Source organism: Kryptolebias marmoratus, linkage group LG16 (assembly GCF_001649575.2).
Source record: "Kryptolebias marmoratus isolate JLee-2015 linkage group LG16, ASM164957v2, whole genome shotgun sequence".
NCBI classification, from domain to species: Eukaryota; Metazoa; Chordata; class Actinopteri; order Cyprinodontiformes; family Rivulidae; genus Kryptolebias; species Kryptolebias marmoratus.
In genome coordinates, this window is record NC_051445.1 from 29,455,803 (window position 1) to 29,462,873 (window position 7,071).

The window sequence follows — 7,071 nt, forward strand, 5'->3', positions numbered from 1 at the left end:
TCACTTTAGCCCCGCCCCCTTCCAACAGGAAATAACCTGTTTTCCTGTTGGAGGTTGTCCTTTCTTCTCTTTCACTCATACTAATTTAAGCCTGTGTCGGATGACAGAACAACATGATGCAGAATCCTGCTCTCAGCACTGACTGGTGCCTGAATGATGTAGGCATGACCGAATGGCGAACGCCAATCCCTCGCCGTTTGCATACGGTTGGCTCTAAATCACACATGCAATCCCGCGATTGCAAGAGCTCCCGTGGTCGCAAGGCCGGAGCGGCGCTGAGCTGCGAGGGCCGCCCAACGCTGCTTGCAGCTTTAATGTCCTATTGTATTTTCAATAGTTTTTTTTGTTTTGTTTTTATGGTCTCTTGTGTTTGGTATAATCCTTTTACTATTTATTGTTTGTGTGCAGCATTATGGCCAACAACAGTTCTTTTTAAATGTGCTACTGTATATAAATTTGATCAAAAAATACCACACTGAAAAATGTTAATATCGTTTCAATTCTTTCAAAAACATTGTCTAAAATCTACTTCAGATTACTTGATCTCTTTTTGTCTTCTTGCTACTTTTAGCTTTTAACTACCAGCCTGCTTTTTTAAGCTTTTAGCTACCATTCTGGTATTTTTAGCTTTTAGCTACTGTTGCTTTTACCCTTGGAATCTGTTTTTCTACTTTTAGCTAGAGTTTTGCTCATTTTAGCTACTGTTCTGCAGCCTTTAGTTTTTAGCTTGTGTTCTGCTGCTTTTAAACTTCAACTAATCCATTAAAGCCCCCTTATATTTATTATCCTACATATAAGGTTACGTTGGGGGAGGGTGACTGAGGGAATATTTCTATAAGATAATCGTGGAGGTGACAGTGTAGAGAGCAGGCGAAGATGCCAGGGATGGAGGACATAAAAAGAGGAGGCTCGCATCGCCATGAAGGAGCTCATCTGTTGCCCAGTTGTCAGACTGTGTGTATGTGTTACACATGGGGAATTAAGGTTGATTTGTTTTTATTTTGCTTGCTTTATAGTTTTGTATGTGTGGTGTTTATGTTTGCTTTATAGTTTTTGCATGTGTGTTTTGTTTGTTTTTCTTTTGGCGTCTTGGGCGCGCTGGGTTAGGGAGTTCTGGGGACGCGGAGCCCGGTAATTAGCTGCACGTGCGGAAGCTGATTGAAGCCAGAATATAAGGGAGCCTCTAGGAAAGGGCGGGGAACTAGGTTCCGCAGGTGACGGAGACGGGCATGCTGTGGAGCGAGAGACGCGCTGAGTCTGCACGCCAGGCATGGAGCACCGGGAAGTGAGCAGATGGCCCAATATAAAGGATCAGGGCAGAGGTGGACCTCTGCCCGCGCCTGTGAGTAGCGCTCTGTTTTGGTCAGAGAGTAGCTGCGTAAAAGACGACTTCCGATGGGGGCGGGGTCTTGGTGCGGGGATGCTGGCGTTCTCCTGCTTCTTTCTTTTAGCTGGATGGGGCGGAGAGGGGGCGTGGCACGCCTAAATGCGGAGCAGTGCTGAAGCGTCGCGGAGCCAGCTGTGGAACTGGCCAGAGGGTGCGCTACAGAGGGTGCGCTACAGAGGGTGCGCTTCCACCGAAGTAGCATAAGAGGAGCCCAACCTGCAATATCTGAGTGGTGACGTGGAAAGACAATTTTGGAACCTGGGATTTTTAAGGAAGAAAAGAGGACTGTTTGTTTGTGTCACGATTAAGGTGACCCTTTTTGTTTTAATAAATCATTGTGTATGTGACTGCTCCTACTATTTGGGTTTTTGAGTTGCTTGCCCCTTGTGTCAAAGACAAAGTGTGCGGCCATATTGGTCACATATGACTTTGTGTATTGTTGTTTGCCTCGGAGCTTTTTCATGTTGTCAAGCTTTCATGCTATCATAGCAGCAGTTACCCCCACAATCTGCACATTCTGATCTTGAGTGACTTCCTGTAAATTGGATTTTCAACTTTACCCTCTCACACAGTATGACTGAACAATGATATGTGGTATGTTAATGTAAGAAGGCTACAGCTCTTCCATCCCACCCCCCTTTTTTTCTGTGAGGAGACTACCTGCCACATCAAAGGCACCTCACAATGTGTACTGTCACGGTGTGCATTTTCGTTCTGTTGTGTATGGGGATATAAAGGAAATTATTGCTTGAATTTTATTATTTGCTTTGTCTTCTGTTTCTAATCTTTGTCTACCTAGATCTATTTGTCATTTTCTCTCAGGGGCTTCAAAATAAATCTAAATGAATTTCCCTCTGAGGATTAATAAAGTATTTTGATTTCAGATATCAAATTAGGTAGCACAGTGGAAGTTTGCAGTAAGAAGGTGGCAGGTTTGCCTTTCTGTGTGGAGTTTGCATGTTTTGTCCATGCACTTGTGGGTTTTCTCTTGGTACTCCAGTTTCCTTTAACTTTATTATATTTTTTTAATTATTTACATTTAAAAAATATATAGTTTCCCTGTAGATATGTGTTGAGATCTATCAATTTCTTCAAAATTATTGTTCCCTGAATTCAATTTCAGTATACTCTATTTTTGTCTGCTGAGGCTCCCTTCAGCTACTGTATTGCTATTTTAGATTTAAGCGACAGTTTTGCACATTTGACCTTTTAGCAACAGTTTTGCTACAATAGGTTTTAGCTACTGTTTTATTAATTGTAGCATTTATCTATGGTTTTGTTAATTTTAGCTTTAAAATACATTTTTGATCTACAATTAGCTTTTAGGTCGTGTTTTGCTCATTTTAGCTTTTAGCTATGGTTATGCTAATTTTCTTCTATTCTGCTTGTTTGAACTAACAATACAGTTAACAATTCATTCTTCAGCAAAGTCATTTAGCACTCAGCTCTCATACTACATTTTGACAGAAAATACATTTCTCTAGTTCATTTATGCAAGCATTCATTCAAAAAGTAACTGAGGATGTCTTGTGGTTTGTGATTTCTGTGTATTAGCTTAGGATTATGGGAAGATTTCGAAGTGAGACATGTAGCATGAAACAAAAGAAACCTTGCTAAATAAATATGACAAACAGGTTGGTGTTGACATTAATGTGTGCAATCGTTTGTTCAATACAAGCTGGTATTTATGTGGCCTATATGGTTCTGGTGGCTTCTACTAGTGTGGCAATGAATAACAAGGAGCTGCTCAAGTTGGCATCAGCTGTTTCTTTATTTCTCCATCTGCATTTCACAGAACAGGCATGGAAGTAAGGTAAGTCTCTGGCATAAAACAAGCTCCTCGTCGGTGATCCTCATGGCTCTGAGGATTACCCATAATAACGTAACCACAATAAAATAATTTCAAATTACAGTGATCGCATAGTGGATTTCGTTTTACAGTAAAAGAACAACCAATAAGTGTCTTTCAGAGTAAATAAAGTAACTAATTAAAATGTTCTGAAAAATAAAATAAAATGCTGACATTTTATTTACTGGATGCCATTTTTATGTTTTAGTTTATATAACCTTGCATTTTAGAACAATGCAGAACATAAATGAACCACATCATTATATAAAACTGTTAAAATAAAACTCAGTCTCATGTTAACCATCTGCTACAGGAGAATTGGTAAAACATACCTGCATTTCACAGAACGGGCATGGAAGTAAGGTCAGTCTCTGGCATAAAACAAGCTCCTGCAAGAAGGAGCCATAGTGTTACCACGTGGGAAATTCCCACTACACTTTCCCTCGAACTAGACATTCTCAACACGACAAAAACAACATAATAACAGAACTAGCGTGACCCAGACCGAACATATTTTAACAATATGCAAAAACGAAAATCACAAACACACTTCACAAAATGCATAACTAATATTTCTTTATCACATGGCAGAGACACGTTACCTCGTCGGTGATCCTCATGGCTCTGAGGATTACCCATAATACCCCGCTCTTCCTAGGTGAAGGCAATATAATTTTTTACCAGCAGATGGTGCATTTTAGCAGGATTTAACCTGAACCATTTTAACTATGTTACATTTACAGATAATAGCTTGAATTTACACAGCCCGTCCTGCATCGTCCCCGTGTTTTCACTTTCACAAATGGCTTCAAATGGAAATCAAATTGAAGGCGTTGTTAAGCAGAGACTCACTCTGATGTTTCATTCTGTCTGTCCATGCTTGACAAAGGACAGGTTTTCTCTGTGTGGATGGATGGGGATGGGGGGCGGGGGGTGGATTGGGGTCTTTCAGAATTGTAAAGCAGCAGAATGAACAGATGTCTCCCAGTGATTAATGTCCCCCCCCCTGCCTTGCCTCAGAGGGGCTGCATGCTTGTGCATCTCTAACCCCATCCCTCCTCCCCAGCTCTCTATAAAGCTAATTTCCGTAACTCACAGGTTTCTCTATTTCGTCCTCCAACATCATCTTGCCTTCTCCTTATTCTGGATTCCTTTTACTGAAAACCCTTCTTTTTTATTTATCATCCGCCAGCTGGTTCCATGATTTAGGAGCTACAACTAAAGACCTGATCACTTCTGAGGACCAGCCTGGACCACGGGACAACTAAAGACCTGATCACTTCTGTGGACCAGCCTCGAGCTCAGGACAACTAAAAGCAAGAGATCAGTAGTTTTAAGGGATCTGGAGGGCACATAAGGCTGCAGGAAGTCAGACAGATACAGGAGTCGGCCCATTCAGGGCCCTATAGGTCATTAATAAAACTTATATAGATCATTTATCAAACTTAATGACCCAGGTCGTTAAAAAAAACCAATTTAAAACAAACAGGGAGCCGATGAAGGGAAGTGAGCATGGGGGAGATATGTTCACGCTTTTTTGTGTGTGTTAAGAGATTGCTGCAGCTTTCTGAACTGATTGCAGTTGTAAGAGGCTGGCCTGGCCAACACCGATATACAGAGTTACAGTGATCCAGTTATCCAGTTGGGCTGTAATAAAAGCATGAATCACCTGTTCAAATTCAATAAAAAATAAAAACGATAAAGTAAGCATTGTGTCTATAGCTACACTTAAATACATTTTACAGTCAACATAGTTCAAGATGGCCACCACATCTAATCAAACTTAGCCAATACAAAAATGCCTCTAACTTTCTCAGACATACAAATCTCAAGCTAATTTTGATATTTTAGTTCAATTGCTGCAAAATATATCTTGATAATAATTTGATGTAGGTGTAGCTGAGAGTCATCCCCAACACATACTCTAAGCATTAACACAACTTGCAAGATGACTGTTTCAGCCATCTTGAATGAAAACTCTGACATGAAAGGTGGCAGGTGATATTCATTCCTTTAAGAAATACTAGGCCTTTAATTTCTTGTGTATTTTTAGTGAAACTAGGAACAACTAAGTGATTTTTTAAGTGATGAACTTTATTTACCTGTACATTTTCTCCATTGGCTGTGATGGACAGCAGTCTCCTTCATACAAACGCAGTGCAATGGTTTAAGACATTCCTGTAATGTGTCTGGTCTGTAGACAGCAGTAGAGTGCTGAGGGGAACAGTCATAGAGACAATCAGAAACAGCAACGTCTCTTATTGCTGTCATTTAAAAAATGGTGGTGACAGCCTGACCTCTGCTGGTGACCATGGGACTTTATTTTTTTAAAATAATTTCTTCTTCAGTTTTCAGAACATCTGACAGGTAATTATTATCACCTGCTGCCTAAAGGTAAAGGCAGACAATAATGTATTTTCCCATGTGTTCATGTGTCTGTTAACAAAATATCTCATGAACCACAGGATGAATTTTATTGAAACTTGCAGAAAGTAGTCACCAGATACACATCCAAAACTGATCAACTTTTAGAGCTAACTCAAATAAAAATAATTTAAAAAAAAAAAATGGATAGACCTTTTCACGACTTTAAATTTGGTGTGATGGTAGCTGAAACTGACCCCTCACAAATGTTCACAAATTACACCAGATCTTTGTGTAAAATTTTGCCATGAACTTTTTAAAGTCAACTGTCTGTTTGCAAAATGTCTCAGATGGGTTTTCATGAAACCTTCAGGAAATAACTGGGTATACATCTACAGCTTAATTACCTTTAGATCCTATCACAGCCAACTGAGATTAGAAAACACAAAAATTGGTTCATATCAGTCAGTTTTACAGATACTGAGCTGAAATTTTATTTGATCTCATTTTATTTTTTATCAAATCTTGTGGAACGTTAATACTACAGGTGCTGAAATACCTCATTTTAATTTGCATCTTCAAGGAAGAAATAAATATCATTGATTGTGGCAAATTTCACCTTTCAGTTTCTCAATACAAAAATTTCCTCTCTCTTCTTACCTTTTTTTTAAATGAGGTCTGTCAGCACAGAGCAACAGCATCCCCTGCTGTAGCCCCACTTTAAGTCTTGGGGGAGGAGGGGTGCCCATTACAATCCAGCACTGCATCATAATGAACAGCAGGCCTTATAGTAAAGGGCTGACATTAAATATTTACACTCATGCTTAATATTTCATAATTTAATTTTGTATTTAAATAGGATTTAAAATTTAATATAAATACAAAGCTAAGTGGGGTATACTGTTCTCAAACACCCATTCAGACACCTTTCATATAGCTGGGGGGTAAATATGACACACTGCATACACATGTAGATGGTCAGAGTCAGAACATAAAGTAAGCAGGATGCACAGACAGAATATTTACCCTGTTTAGGGCTGGACTTGAGTATTCCTTCCTCGGAAGGCTAGTCAGATCACATGCATATTTAGAGTTAGACGGCCATGTTACCTAAAGGGGAAATCTTAGGCCTCCAATGACAATAACCAGGTAAATAGTCCTAATGAGCGAAATCGGAAACCAGACACAGAGACTATAAATCAGGTAAGTGAGTTTATTTACAGGTGAGGATAATTGGCCGCAGTCCTGTTGATCCGGGTCCTGGGAAAAAAAAAATCAAAATATCATCCAGGTATACAAATACAGATAGGTTCAGAAAATCCCGCCGTACTTTGTTTAAGTATTTCCAGCATGAGAGAGTTTGTGAATAATGTTTCTTTTCCTTACAAATTGAAGTTTGTTCGAGACGTGGAGAGGAGAGCAAAGGATTCGGCAGCCTTCCGGAGGTGAGGAGTTCCCCGAGTCAACAAAG